Below are 15,304 nucleotides of genomic sequence, written 5' to 3'. Positions count from 1 at the left end.
TGGTAGACATTTCAATAGGGTTCAACGAAGGGCACTGGGCCAGGCTGTGTCAACCACCCCTAGTCCCGAAGTGGGACCCAAGCCTGCTCAGCCTCCAGGGATGGGATAGCATCCCATGTCAGAGAGCTTGGAGATCATAGAAAAGGCACTGATTTACTTCCTTTCTTTAACATCTTGCCGATGCTACAGCGCAGCACTGCCGATTTGCCATGTTGTGACCGTTGTCAGTGGACATCACGGGATTCAGCTATCACGTGTCTATGGGATAGCTCTATGGTTGCTTGGGTTTTTACCATAGAATGGTGAGCAAAGTGCTGAGTACAGGGGCCTTTGACATTATCCCAGATACACTTTTTTGTGGATACAAGGAAGGAAGATAGTTAATTTTTGTGGTATATCTGAGAAAGAGATTTCTGGGTATAGGTTCAAGATGCATATTTCCGTGTATATGTGGAAGGAAGAGGATCATCCTTGTGGATTACCTACTGCAGATATACCTTTCCTGTCTGTGTAGGTACAGACCTCCTATTTCATTCACGACCCTTCAGTTATTCATTTATTTATTCATGGAACCCTAAATGTCTGACTTTGAGTCCTCAGAGTCTCTTCTTCGGTTGTAAATTTGTTGACTTGCGTGTGTATTTTCATTTTGCCTGGAATGTGCCTCATATACCATGGTCTCCTCTGCCTGACTGACTCCCCTTAGTGCAGGATCCTTCACGGTCCATCCCTTGGCTCCCAGTGCCCTAATTCCCTAATTTCAGTGGTGATTTGTAATGAGTGAGAAATAATCTACTGTATATGTGTACACTTCTTGTTTAAGCTTTAACTTCTGGTTGGAGATTTTGTGGTGGTTTGTCTCGGCTACTGGAAGTCATGCTGGAGGTTTGTTGGGGTGCTTGTGCCTTTTGATCGATGGCTTTCTCAGGATACAGGCCAAAGTGGGGGAACGTTGGATCCTCAGCTTAGCAGGACTTGATTGTTTTTTACCAGGCACTAGGAGACTGGCCACGATGCTGGCTGCTGCCGATATATGTTCCCACTGAGAGCTTAGGGAGATTCTTTCTCCCCCAGACTCCCTCCCATTATTGTTGCAGATTTGTGACACTGACCACTGTGAGTGGTGGGATTTGATTTACCATCGTCTTTCAACTGGCATTTCTGCAGCAATTAGGAAAGCTGAGCATCTTGTTTGGTGGGGGAGGTTTGTGTTTTTCTTTTCCTTAAAGGGTGTGAGGACAATTACCTCTGGGTATTCCTGAAAGATTCTGGCTGTGTTTGGAATTTATTTCTCTGGTGCTGGCCTCAGGACGGCTGTCATTCACAGAACCCCAGGCCTTGTGAATTGAGGTGCCTGTGAGCTAGGGTGATCAAATTGTAGTTCCAGAAAATGTCCACAAGGCGGCAGCACTTTTCAGGCCCCGCTTGGTGCCTGAAGGCAACCAGAGCCTTAGTGCAAGTTTGCTTTTTGGGCTGTGAGATGGAGTGGAATGTGCCTGAGCAAACAGGAAAGGGCTTGAGTCTCACTACTTTTTTCCCCTAAAGCCTCACACAAACACTGTGTCCAGACTAATCCCTTCAGGGTCCACAGTACACTGCTGAGGGCTTAGGTGCTAGGAGGCTGCACTCAGGAAGGAGGCTTGGACTGGGACCCGCAGCACCAGGGGTGGTTGAGGCTAGCTGAATTATCCCTTGAAATTCCTTGGGGCCTGATGCCAGGCGGGACTCTTGTCCTAGCCAGACAGAGCACACAGTAGACCTTTCAAAAGTGTTCAGTGAAGGGTACCCTGCCAGGCTGTGTCAACCCCACCTGAGTTCAGCAGTGGGACCCAAGCCTACTTAGGCTCCAGGGATGGGATAGCATCCCACGTCAGGGAAGTTGGACACAATACAGCAGGCAATGCTTTCCTTCTCCTTTCTTTAACATTTTGCCAAGACTACCTTGCAGCAGAGGCTATTTGCTTTCTGCCATTAGGGTGGTGTCATCTACATATGTGAGGCTATAGATATTTCTCCCAGCATCTTGATTCCAGCTTGTATTTCATCCACCTGGCATTTCACTTGATGTACTCTGCATGTAAATTAAATAAACAGGATCACAATATATAGTCTTGACATACTCCTTTCCCAGTTTTGAACTAGTCCATTGTTGGCCTGTCCAGTTCTAACTGTTGTTTCTTTTTTGTTGTTGTTATTGCTTTTAATTTTTTAATTAAATTTTTTTCTTTCTTTATTTTAATGGGAGGCTAATTACAATATTGTGGTGGTTTTTGCCATACATTCACATGAATCAGCCATGAGTGTACATGTGTTCCCCATCCTGAACCCCCCTCCCACCTCCCTCCCCATCCCATCCCTCAGGGTCATCCCAGCGCACCGGCCCTGAGCGCACTGTCTCGTGCATTGAACCTGGACTGGTGATCTATTTCACATGTGATAATATACATGTTTCAGTGCTATTCTCTCAAATCATCCCAACCTCGCCTTCTCCCACAGAGTCCAAAAGTCTGTTTTTTACATCTGTGTCTCTTTTGCTGTCTCGCATATAGGATCATCATTGCCATCTTTCTAAATTCCATATATATGCATTAGTATACTGTATTGGTGTTTTTCTTTCTGGCTTACTTCGCTCTGTATAATAGGCTCCAGTTTCATCCACCTCATTAGAACTGATTCAAACGCATTCTTTTTAATGGCTGAGTAACACTCCATTGTGTGTATGCACCACAGCTTTCTTATCCATTCGTCTGCCAGTGGACATCTAGGTTGCTTCCATGTCCTGGCTATTGTAAACAGTGCTGCGATGAACATTGGGGTACACGTGTCTCTTTCAATTTTGGATTCCTCGGTGTGTATGCCCAGCAGTGGGATTGCTGGGTTGGATGGCAGTTCTATTTCCAGTTTTTTAAGGAATCTCCACACTGTTCTCCATAGTGGCTGTACTAGTTTGCATTCCCACCAGCAATGTAAGAGGGCTCCCTTTTCTCCACACCCTCTCCAGCACTTATTGCTTTTAGACTTTTGGATCGCAGCCATTCTGACTGGTGTGAAATGGTACCTCATTGTGGTTTTGATTTGCATTTCTCTGATAATGAGTGATGTTGAGCATCTTTTCATGGGTTTGTTAGCCATCTGTATGTCTTCTTTGGAGAAATGTCTGTTTAGTTCTTTGGCCCATATTTTGATTGGGTCGCTTATTTTTCTGGAATTGAGCTGCAGGAGTTGCTTGTATATTTTGGAGATTAATTCTTTGTCAGTTGCTTCATTTGCTATTACTTTCTCCTATTCTGAAGACTGTCTTTCACCTTGCTTATAGTTTCCTTCGTTGTGCAAAAGCTTTTAAGTTTAATTAGGTCCCATTTGTTTATTTTTGCTTTCATTTCCATTACTCCGGGAGGTGGGTCATAGAGGATCCTGCTATGATTTACATCAGAGAATATTTTGCCTACGTTTTCCTCTAGGAGTTTTATAGTTTCTGGTATTACATGTAGATCTTTAATCCATTTTGAGTTTATTTTTGTGTATAGTGTTAGAAAGTGTTCTAGTTTCATTCTTTGACAAGTGGTTGACCAGTTTTCCCAGCACCACTTGTTTCTTGACCTACATACAAGCTTCTCCGGGGGCAGGTAAGGTGGTCTGGTATTCCCGTCTCTTTAAGAATTTTCCACAGTTTGTTGTGATCCACACAATTAAAGGCTTTAATTCTTTGAAAGTTTTTAATTTTATGAAAGTTTTAAATTTGATTTAAAAATATATACCTTATTTTATATATGACATATATATACCTCTATTTTTATATATAAGATATATACCTATATTGTCACATAGGGATATATACTGATATTTTCATATAATGCGTATATACCTATATTGCCATATATGAAATATATACATCTATCTTCATATATGAAATATATATTGAATACTATTCAGCAAAATAGCAAAATGAGAATGGGAAATTTTTAAAAATAGAAGATTCCATCAAGATACTGATTTTGATGAGATTTTTAAAAATCACATTAAGTAGTTTTACTCTGAAGTTATGCTTTACAAAGAACTTATCAGTGAAGTTAAGGCAATTAATCTGAATACAGGATAATACTTTTTATTTAAGATGCTTCTGTCAATGTTCTCTGACACATTTTATTTTCATTATTTTTGATGCATACATAGTGATTGCAGTTCACAGTGCTCTATAAATAGAAGTCATTTAGCAATCTTCTAGTTCCAAATTAAGCCTTCTGTACCTATTAAGATGTAAGGCAGTGTACTTGAGTAGGAAGGGTTCTCTTAAGTCCCTAAAAACATTACTCAAAAGGCACAACAATGATTTTCATTATGGTCCCTAGACTGGTGTTTGCAAATCTTCTAAGTCAGAAGGTCTGGAACTGCCATCTGACAATTTTAGTTAATAAGCCCTCCAGGTGCATCTGAGGCACTGAAGCAAACTGAAGTTTGAGAACTATTGCCCTGGAAGTCCTGGCAAAACTCATATTTTACCCGATTGTACAAATTGTGAGTTGCAGTTAAATGTTCATATCATGAGTTGCAGGAAATTTTTCATTCCTTTGGTTACAGAACAGTTGCAAATGAGTGCACTCAGAAAATATATGTATGTATATTTTCATATATGAAATATATACCGAGGTTTTCATACATGAAATATATACCGAATACTACTCAGCTATAAAGGCAACTAACATAATGACATTTTCAGCAGTATAACCCTAGAGATTATCATAGTAAGTGATGTAAGTCAGAAAGACAAAGAGCAATACCATATAATATCACTTATATGTGAAATTAAAGTATGCCACCAATGAACTTCTCTGTGAAATGGAAACAGACTCACAGATACAGAGAACTAGTGTTTACCAGTGGGGAGAGGGATGTAGGAGGGGCAAGATAGGTGTAGGGGATTAAGAGATAGAGACTAGGTATAAAATCAATAAGCCATAAGGATATATTATACAGCACAAAAAAATATACCCTTTATTTGTAATAATTTTAAATGGAGTATAATGATATTGAATCACTATTTTGTATATCCAAAACTAATATAGTATTATAGATAAACTGTACTTCAACTTAAAAATTGTTGATGAAAGTGAAAGTGAAGTTGCTCAGTCGTGTCCGACTCTTTGCGACCCCATGGACTGTAGCCTACCAGGCTCTTCCCTCCATGGGATTATCCAGGCAAGAGTACTGGAGAGGGTTGCAATTTCCTTCTCCAGGGGATCTTCCTGACCCAGGGATCGAACCTGGGTCTCCCACATTCCAGGCAGATGCTTTAACCTCTGAACAATAAGGAATGAAAAATAAGTGAAATAAAAATGGGAAATTTTAAAAAATAGAAAATTCTGTCAAATAATGGATTTAGATGAGAATTTTAAGAATCACATAAAGTAGCTTAACTCGTAATTTTTGCTTTCCAAGAACTTATTAGTCAAGACAAGCCAATTAATCTACCTAACACTAACCCTTGCCCAGCTAAGGGCACTAAGCACATTTTGTCACCAAGTTTTTTCAAGATAACTCTTGTTGGCAAAGGTTTCTTTAACTTTAACCTTTCTTGTCACTAATTGTAGCTATTTGAGGAACAACATTGTTCTGGTAGCAATATCATGTGGTCCAACAGGTCCTAAGACCACATTACCAAGGGTTTTCTTTTTTTCTTTTAGTTTTCATGAAAAAGCTTTATCAAAACCTCCCTCTGCCTTTTTAAAACAAGAGTTTTCTTTTTGAATGAGCAACTTAAAAAAGAGTTGTGCTGTACTTCATCTTGTCCATGTGAAATTCTTATGGAGAAAAAGTTACTTGTGAAGCTGTTAGCCCCAAAGCCTTCTATTCTCCCCTTAAAGTGCACCTGTCTTGCGTTATTAAGAATTTGGGAACTGCAAAGTGAAGAGATTACTGTGCTGAAGGAGCTGGGAAGTGCCCCGTTTGGAGCGGTCCATCTGAGCAGGTGGAAGGGGCAGTGTGTTCTGTTAAGGTGACCAGGGAGAGCTCCATGTCAGATGAATTCTTCCAGGAGGCCCAGACCATCAGGTGAGTTTCTTCTGGGGAATCGTGGTTTAGCCCTCACCATGAGAGGATGTTCATGGTAACAGGTCTGTCTGTAACATCTGTAAGGCCTGAATCAAGAGTCCACATCTCATAGAATGAATGGAATATCACTCAGTCGTAAAAAATGAAATAATGCCATTTCAGCAACATGGATGGATGTAGAGACTACCACATGAAGATACAACACAGAAAGACAAATATCATGTGGCATCACTTATGAGTGGGCTCGAAACTGCGATGCATGTGAACTTCTCGACAAAACAGAAACTGTCTCAGAGCAAACAAACGTCAGGTTACCGAGCGGGAAAGGGATGGGGGGCTACTTAGGAATTTGGCATTGACAGGTGCATACTGCTATATATAAGGTAGATAAACAAGGCCCTCCTGTATAGCACAGGGAGCTACATTCAATGTTTGTAATAGCCTAATAATCTGAGAGCATGTATATAGGCGTGCTTCATATGTATATGTATTATATATGTTTATATGTAATAGATATAATGTTTATTATATACAATATATATATATATATATTTAACTGAATCCCTTGGGTGTGTACCTGGAACTAACACAACATGAAGCAACTATTCTTCAATTAAAATGAACCCAGTTTTTGATAGGAAAAAAAGAGTCCACATGTCATTGATACAAATATTTGAAGTTTAAGTCAATTTAAAACACCATTACACAAAATGCATGTCTTTATAACTGCTTAAAGATGAATAACTGAGCTCATCGCCTTGAGTAACATGATAATGCACGTGCCTATAGTTAGACTAAGAAGAAAGGAAATAACTAAATATGTAACAAATCCTTATCTGTGAAAAAATTGTCAAGTTGAGGTGTCAAATCTAATTTATACATCTGAAAATTAAAAATTCATCCTGAATGCTCCTCGTTGTTAATTATTTAAGAAATGCAAATCAGAATTTCAATGAGGTACCACCTCAAACTGGTCAGAATGGCCATCAATTAAAACTTTTCAAATAACAAGTGTTGTGGTTGTGTGTTGAAGGTGTGAAGAAAAGGGAAGCCTCCTACACTGTTGGTTGGACTATAAATTGGTGTAGCCACTGTAGAGAAGAGTATGGCAGTTCCTCAGAAAACTCAAAATAGAGTAACACTATGATCTAGCAATCCCACTTCTAGCCATACATCCAGACAAAGCCATAATTTGGAAAGATACAGGTAGCATTCGAAAAGAATTTGTGCATACCAGCTGTAGATCTGACAGGAAACCTTTACTCTTACAGCTGAGATATCAGATTTGATTTCACATGTTGTCTGCTATATTTAGACTCTTGGTTCATACTCCATGTAAGCACATATTGTCATAATTAAATCAAAATTGAATGTTAGCTTTATTTTTCAGATGTGGTTTCCCTCAAGCAGCGTAGGAGCATTCCCTTTTCTCCAGGTCCTATTTCCCTGATATTGCGAGAGTCAATTCCTAGGCAGGTTGATAAGACGTCTGGGATCCCCAAGAAGGAGACAGGGGTCTGGAGTTCTCAAGGAGGAGAGAAGGGCAAATGTTTTGTTCTTTAAGCCCAGAGCTGATTGTACAACAAACAACTCATCTTGCTCAAGGATATGTTTTCCTTAAACTCTACCAATGATTATATAACAATGTATCCTGCTTGAGGAAGTGTTTCTCCTTCTTGAGAACTTTCTAACTAATCTGGTCATCTTAAAATGTATATTATGGGAGTGGGTCTGGTAAGACCTTTCTATTGTTAGTTCTAACCCCATTATCTTAAAATGTGAATTGCAGGAGTTCAGTTCAGTTCAGTTGCTCAGTCATGTCTGACTCTGTGACAGCTCTTTGCGACACCATGGACTGCAGCACGCCAGGCCTCCCTGTCCATCACCAACTCCCAGAGTTTACACAAACTCATGTCCATTGAGTCGGTGATGCCATCCAACCATCTCATCCTCTGTCGTCCCCTTCTCCTCCTGCCCTCAATCATTCCCATGAATCTTTCCCAAGGGTCTTTTCCAATGAGTCAGCTCTTTGCATCAGGTGGCCAAAGTATTGGAGTTTCAGCTTCAACATCAGTCCTTCCAATGAACACCCAGGACTGATCTCCTTTAGGATGGACTGGTTGGATCTCCTTGCAGTCCAAGGGACTCTGAAGAGTCTTCAACACCACAGTTCAAAAGCATCAATTCTTCGGCACTCAGCTTTGTTTACAGTCCAAATCTTACATCCATACATGACCACTGGAAAAACCATAGCCTTGACTAGATGGACCTTTGTTGGCAAAGTAATGTCTCTGTTTTTGAACATGCTATCTAGGTTGGTCATAACTTTCCTTCCAAGGAGCAGGCATCTTCTAATTTCATGGCTGTAATCACCATCTGCAGTCATTTTGGAGCCAAGAAAAATAAAGACAGCCACTGTTACCATTGTTTCCCCATCTATTTGCCATGAAGTGATGGGACTGGATGCCATGATCTTCATTTTCTGAATGTTGAGCTTTAAGCCAACTTTTTCACTCTCCTCTTTCACTTTCATCAAGAGGCTCTTTAGTTCTTCTTCACTTTCTGCCATAAGGGTGTTGTTATCTGCATCTCTGAGGTTATTGATATTTCTCCCAGCAATCTTGATTCCAGCTTGTGCTTCTTCCAGCCCAGCATTTCTCATGATGTACTCTGCATAGAAGTTAAATAAGCAGGGTGACAATATACAGCCTTGACGTACTCCTTTTCCTACTTGGAACCAGTCTGTTGTTCCATGTCCAGTTCTAACTGTTGCTTCCTGACCTGCATACAGGTTTCTCAAGAGGCAGGTCAGGTGGTCTGATATTCCTATCTCTTTCAGAATTTTCCACAGTTTCTTGTGATCCACACAGTCAAAGGCTTTGGCATAGTCAATAAAGCAGAAAAAGATGTTTTTCTGGAACTCTCTTGCTTTTTCCATGATCCAGCGGATGTTGGCAATTTGATCTCTGGTTCCTCTGCCTTTTCTAAAACCAGCTGGAACATCTGGAAGTTCACGGTTTACATATTGCTGAAGCCTGGCTTGGAGAATTTTAAGCATCACTTTACTAGCGTGTGAGACGAGGGCAACTGTGCGGTAGTTTGAGCACTCTTTGGCATTGCCTTTCTTTGGGCTTGGAATGAAAACTGGTCTTTTCCAGTCCTGTGGCCACTGACGAGTTTTCCAAATTTGCTGGTATATCGAGTGCAGCACTTTCACAGCATCATCTTTCAGGATTTGAAATAGCTCAACTGGAATTCCATCACCTCCACTAGCTTTGTTCATAGTGATGCTTTCTAAGGCCCACTTGACGTCACATTCCAGGATGTCTGGCTCTAGGTGAGTGATCACACCATCGTGATTATTTGGGTCATGAAGATGTTTTTTGTACAGTTCTTCTGTGTGTTCTTGCCATCTCTTCTTAATATCTTCTGCTTCTGTTAGGTCCATACCATTTCTGTCCTTTATCAAGCACATCTTTGCATGAAATGTTCCCTTGGTATCTCCAGTTTTCTTGAAGAGATCTCTAGTCTTTCCCATCCTATTGTTTTCCTCTATTTCTTTGCTTTGATCGCTGAGGAAGGCTTTCTTATCTCTTCTTGCTATTCTTTGGAACTCTGCATTCAAATGGGAATATCTTTCCTTTTCTCCTTTGCTTTTCACCTCTGTTCTTTTCAGCCCTATTTGTAAGGGCTCCTCAGACAGCCCTTTTGCCCTTTTGCATTTCTTTTTCTTGGGGATGGTCTTGATCCCTGTCTCCTGTACAATGTCATGAATCATCAGGCACTCTGTCTATCAGATCTAGTCCCTTAAATCTATTTCTCACTTCCACTGTATAATCATAAGGGATTTGATTTAGGGCATACCTGAATGGTCTAGGGGTTTTCTCCACTTTCCTCAATTTCAGTCTGAATTTGACAATAAGGAGCAGTACATGATCTGAGCCACAGTCAGCTCCCAGTCTTGTTTTTGCTGACTATATAGAGCTTCTCCATCTTTGGCTGCAAAGAATATAATCAGCCTGATTTCGGTGTTGACCATCTGGTGATGTCCATGTGTAGAGTCTTCTCTTGTGTTGTTGGAAGAGGGTGTTTGCTATGACCAGTGTGTTCTCTTGGCAGTACTCTATTAGCCTTTGCCCTGCTTCATTCTGTACTCCAAGGCCAAATTTGTCTGTTATTTCAGGTGTTTCTTGAATTCATACTTTTGCATCCTAGTCCCCTACTATGAAAAGGACATATTTTGGGGGTGTTATTTCTAAAAGGTGTTGCAGGTCTTCATAGAACTGTTCAACTTCAGCCTCTTCAGTGTTACTGGTTGGGGCATAGACTTGGATTACAGTGATATTGAATGGTTTGCCTTGGAAATGAACAGAGATCATTCTGTCATTTTTGAGACTGCATCCAAGTACTGCATTTCAGACTCTTTTGTTGACCATGAAGACTACTCCATTTCTTCTAAGGGATTCCTGCCTGCCGTAGTAGATATAATGGTCATCTGAGTTAAATTCACCCATTCCAGTCCATTTTAGTTTGCTGATTCCTAGAATGTTGATGTTCACTCTTGCCATCTCCTGTTTGACCACTTCCAATTTGCCTTGATTCATGGACCTAACATTCCAGGTTCCTATGCAATATTGCTCTTTACAGCATTGAACCTTGCTTCTGTCACCGGTCCCATCCACAACTGGTTGTTTTTTTCCTTTGGCTCCATTCCTTTATTCTTTCTGGAGTTATTTCTCCACTGATCTCCAGTAGTGTATTGTGCACCTACCTACCTGGGGAGTTCATCTTTCAGTGTCCTATCTTTTTGCTTTTTCATACTGTTCATGGGGGTTTTCAAGGCAAGAATACTGAAGTGGTTTGCCATTCCCTTCTCCAGTGGACCACATTCTGTCAGACCTCTCCACCATGACCTGTCCGTCTTGGGTGGCCCCATAAAGCCTGAGGTTAAGGAAGAGTTAAAACCCATCATTGAAAATTTAAAGGAACAAGCACTATTTATTCCCTTTAACAGTCCATACAACACTCCTATTTTGGGTTTAAAAATGTCAAATAATAAATGGAGACTAATTCAAGATATATAAGTGCCTAATCCTTATACTTTATTGTCTGAAATTCCTGAACAAGCCATACATTTTTCAGTCATTGATTTGAAGGATACTTTCTAGAGTTAAACCTATATTAAATCTTCATGGGGTCCATCAGCCCCGTGACAGTCCATCCTTGGGAAACAAGCCTGCCCAGGCTTCAGGGATGTGACAGCAGCCCAGGTCACCAAGGCCTGAGGAGAACAGAGTCGGCATTCTCTTCTTATAGTTTGTATGTTGTATTGGTGTGTAGGTGACTTACAATGTTGTAGGGTGCGTTTGAATTTTCAGTTGAGTTCAGTTGCTCAGTCGTGTCTGACTCTTTGTGACTCCATGAATCGCAGCACGCCAGGCCTCCCTGTCCATCACCAACTCCCGGAGTTCACTCAGACTCATGTCCATCGAGTCAGTGATGCCATCCAGCCATCTCATCCTCTGTGGTCCCCTTCTCCTACTGCCCCCAATCCCTCCCAGCATCAGAGTCTTTTCCAATGAATCAACTTTTCGCATGAGGTGGCCAAAGTACTGGGGTTTCAGCTTTAGCATCATTCCCTCCAAAGAAATCCCAGGGCTGATCTCCTTCAGAATGGACTGGTTGGATCTCCTTGCAGTCCAAGGGACTCTCAAGAGTCTTCTCCAACACCACAGTTCAAAAGCATCAATTCTTCGGCACTCAGCCTTCTTCACAGTCTAACTCTCACATCCACACATGACCACAGGAAAAACCATAGCCTTGACTAGACAGACCTTAGTCGGCAAAGTAATGTCTCTGCTTTTGAATATACTATCTAGGTTAGTCATAACTTTTCTTCCAAGGAGTAAGCGTCTTTTAATTTCATGGCTGCAGTCACTATCTGCAGTGATTTTGGAGCCCCCAAAAATGAAGTCTGACACTGTTTCCACTGTTTCCCCATCTATTTCCCATGAAGTGATGGGACCAGATGCCATGATCTTCATTTTCTGAATGTTGAGCTTTAAGCCAACTTTTTCACTCTCCTCTTTCACTTTCATCAAAAGGCTTTTTAGTTCTTCACTTTCTGTCATAAGGGTGGTGTCATCTGCATATGTGTGGTTATTGATATTTCTCCCAGCAATCTTGATTCCAGCTTGTGCTTCTTCCAGTCCAGCGTTTCTTATGATGTACTCTGCATATAAGTTAAATAAGCAGGGTGACAATATACAGCCTTGACGCACTCCTTTTCCTATTTGGAACCAGTCTGTTGTTCTATGTCCAGTTCTAACTGTTGCTTCCTGACCTGCATACAGATTTCTCAAGCAGCAGGTTAGGTGGTCTGGTATTCCCATCTCTCTCAGGTGGACAGCAACATGATTCACTTATGAATAGGCATGTACATGTCCTTTTTTGAGTTCTCTTCCCATATAGTTTATTATGCAGTGTTAAATAGGAGTCCTCGTTGATTATTTCATAAAGAGTATTGTGTGTATGTTCATCTCCACCAGCTCATTTCTCAATGCCCACCACTTTCCCTTTTGGTAACCATAAAGTGCTTTTCTATGTTGTAAGGCCATTTCTGTTTGTAAAGAAGTTCATTGGTATCCATTTTTAAAATCCACCTCCAAGAGATATCATATGAAACGTGTCTTCCTTTGTCTCACTTCCCTTACTCTGATTGTCACTACTTCCTTCCTGGTTGCTGGACATGGCATGATGTCACCCTCTTTATGGCTGAGTAATATTGCACTGTGTGCGTGCACCCCATCTTGTTTACCCGTTCATCTGTCCTTATCCACTTAGATCACTTCCAAGTCTTGGCTGTTGTACATAGTGCTACCATAAACGTAGTGTGCACCTGTCTTTTAAAATAATGGTTTTCTCTGGATCGAGGAACCAGAGATCAAATTGCCAACATCCGCTGGATCATGGAAAAAGCAAGAGAGTTCCAGAAAAACATCTTTTTCTGCTTTATTGACTATGTCAAAGCCTTTGACTGTGTGGATCACAAGAAACTGTGGAAAATTCTGAAAGAGATGGGAATCCCAGACCACCTAACCTGCCTCTTGAGAAATCTGTATGCAAGCCAGGAAGCAACAGTTAGAACTGGACATAGAACAACAGACTGGTTCCAAATAGGAAAAGGAGTGCATCAAGGCTGTATATTGTCACCCTGCTTCATTAACTTCTATGCAGAGTACATCATGAGAAACGCTGGACTGGAAGAAACACAGGCTGGAATCAAGATTGCTGGGAGAAATATCAATAACCTCAGATATGCAGATGACACCACCCTTATGACAGAAAGTGAAGAGAAGCTAAAAAGCTTCTTAATGAAAGTGAAAGAGGAGAGTGAAAAAGTTGGCTTAAAGCTCAACATTCAGAAAACGAAGATCATGGCATCTGGTTCCATCACTCCATGGGAAATAGATGGAGAAACAGTGGAAACAGTGTCAGACTTTATTTTTTGGGGCTCCAAAATCACTGCATATAGTGACTGGAGCTATGAAATTAAAAGACGCTTACTCCTTGGAAGAAAAGCTATGACCAACCTAGATAGCACATTCAAAAGCAGAGACACTACTATGCCGACTAAGGTCTATCTAGTCAAGGCTATAGTTTTTCCAGTAGTCATGTATGGATGTGAGAGTTAGACTGTGAAGAAGGCTGAGCGCCAAAGAGTTGATACTTTTGAACTGTGGTGTTGGAGAAGACTCTTGAGAGTCCCTTGGACTGCAAGGAGATCCAACCAGTCCATTCTGAAGATCAACCCTGGGATTTCTTTGGAGGGAATGATGCTAAAGCTGAAACTCCAGTACTTTGGCCACCTCATGCAGAGTTGACTCATTGGAAAAGACTTTGATGCTGGGAGGGATTGGAGGCAGGAGGAGAAGGGCATGACCGAGGATGAGATGGCTGGATGGCATCACTGACTCGATGGACGTGAGTCTGAGTGAACTCCGGTAGTTGGTGATGGACAGGGACGCCTGGCATGCTGGGATTCATGGAGTCGCAAAGAGTCGGACACGACTGAGTGACTGAACTGAACTGAACTGGATCTATGCCCAGTAATGGGATTGCTGAGTCCTATAGTACTTCTCTGTTTAGTTTGTAATGAACGATTGTTCTGTTCTCCTTCATGAATATTGACTTTATTCCCATCAACAGGTAGGAGTTTTCTTTTTTCTACATACCCTCTCCAGCATTTATTTTTGTAGATTTTTTGATGCTAACCATTCTGATTCATGTGTGGCGATACCACATTTTACCTCTGATCCACAGTTCTGTCATACTTAGAGATGCTGAGCATCTTTTCATGTGCTTCCTGGCCACCTCCAAGTCTTCTTTAGAGAAATGTCCATTTAAATCTTGTGCCTCTGTTTGGGGTTTTTTCTTTGCTCTTGAGGTGCATAAGCTGTTTGTGTGTTTTGGAGGTAAGTTCCTCATGGATGTCTTTTCTGCAAATATTAGTTACATTTTGAGGGTTGTCTTTTTGCTGTCTTTATGGTTTCCTCTGCTCTGCCATTGCTTTTAGGGGAATTCAGTGCCAGTTATTATTTTTTCATGGTTCTAACAGGTGGGTCAAGAGAGAACTTGCTGCATTTTATGTCAAAGCATGTTCTTCTTTTTTCCTCAAGTTTCATATTATCCTTTTTACTTAAGCTTATTTTTGTGTATGCTGTTAGGGAGTATTCTAATTTCATTCTCGTTTCTTAAAAAACCTGCACATCATTCTCCATAGTGGCTGTTACTAATTTACCTTTTTACTGACAGTCTAGAAGGGTTCCCTTTTCCCCAAATTTCTCCAGCATTTATTGTTTCTCCAGTTTTGGACAGTGGCTGTTGTAAACCATGTGAGGAAATGCCTCATTGTAGTTTTGATCTGCATTGCTCTAATAAATAGTGATGCTGACATCTTTTCATGTGAGATATTTTAAAGGGCGTGAGTTAAACTTACCTCTTCAATTGGCCGCTTGGACGCCTACCTTGTTTCACATCTACACAGATGTATATGTGATTTGTTGGTTTTTTTCTTTATAGGTTAATACAGAGCGTGAAGTAAGTTTCCTTGTGTTACGCAGTGGGTTCTGGTGACTGACTTTATAAATAGTATTGTGCGTATATTAGTCTGAAGAAGCTCATTTCTCCCTGCTCCAGATCTCTCTATCTCAGTGACTGGAAGTTTCTTAGTCTGTGGTCCTGTGTCTTGGGGCAA

This window comes from Ovis canadensis, chromosome 18, assembly GCF_042477335.2.
Source record: "Ovis canadensis isolate MfBH-ARS-UI-01 breed Bighorn chromosome 18, ARS-UI_OviCan_v2, whole genome shotgun sequence".
NCBI lineage: Eukaryota > Metazoa > Chordata > Mammalia > Artiodactyla > Bovidae > Ovis > Ovis canadensis.
Note: the sequence above shows the minus strand (reverse complement) of the source record.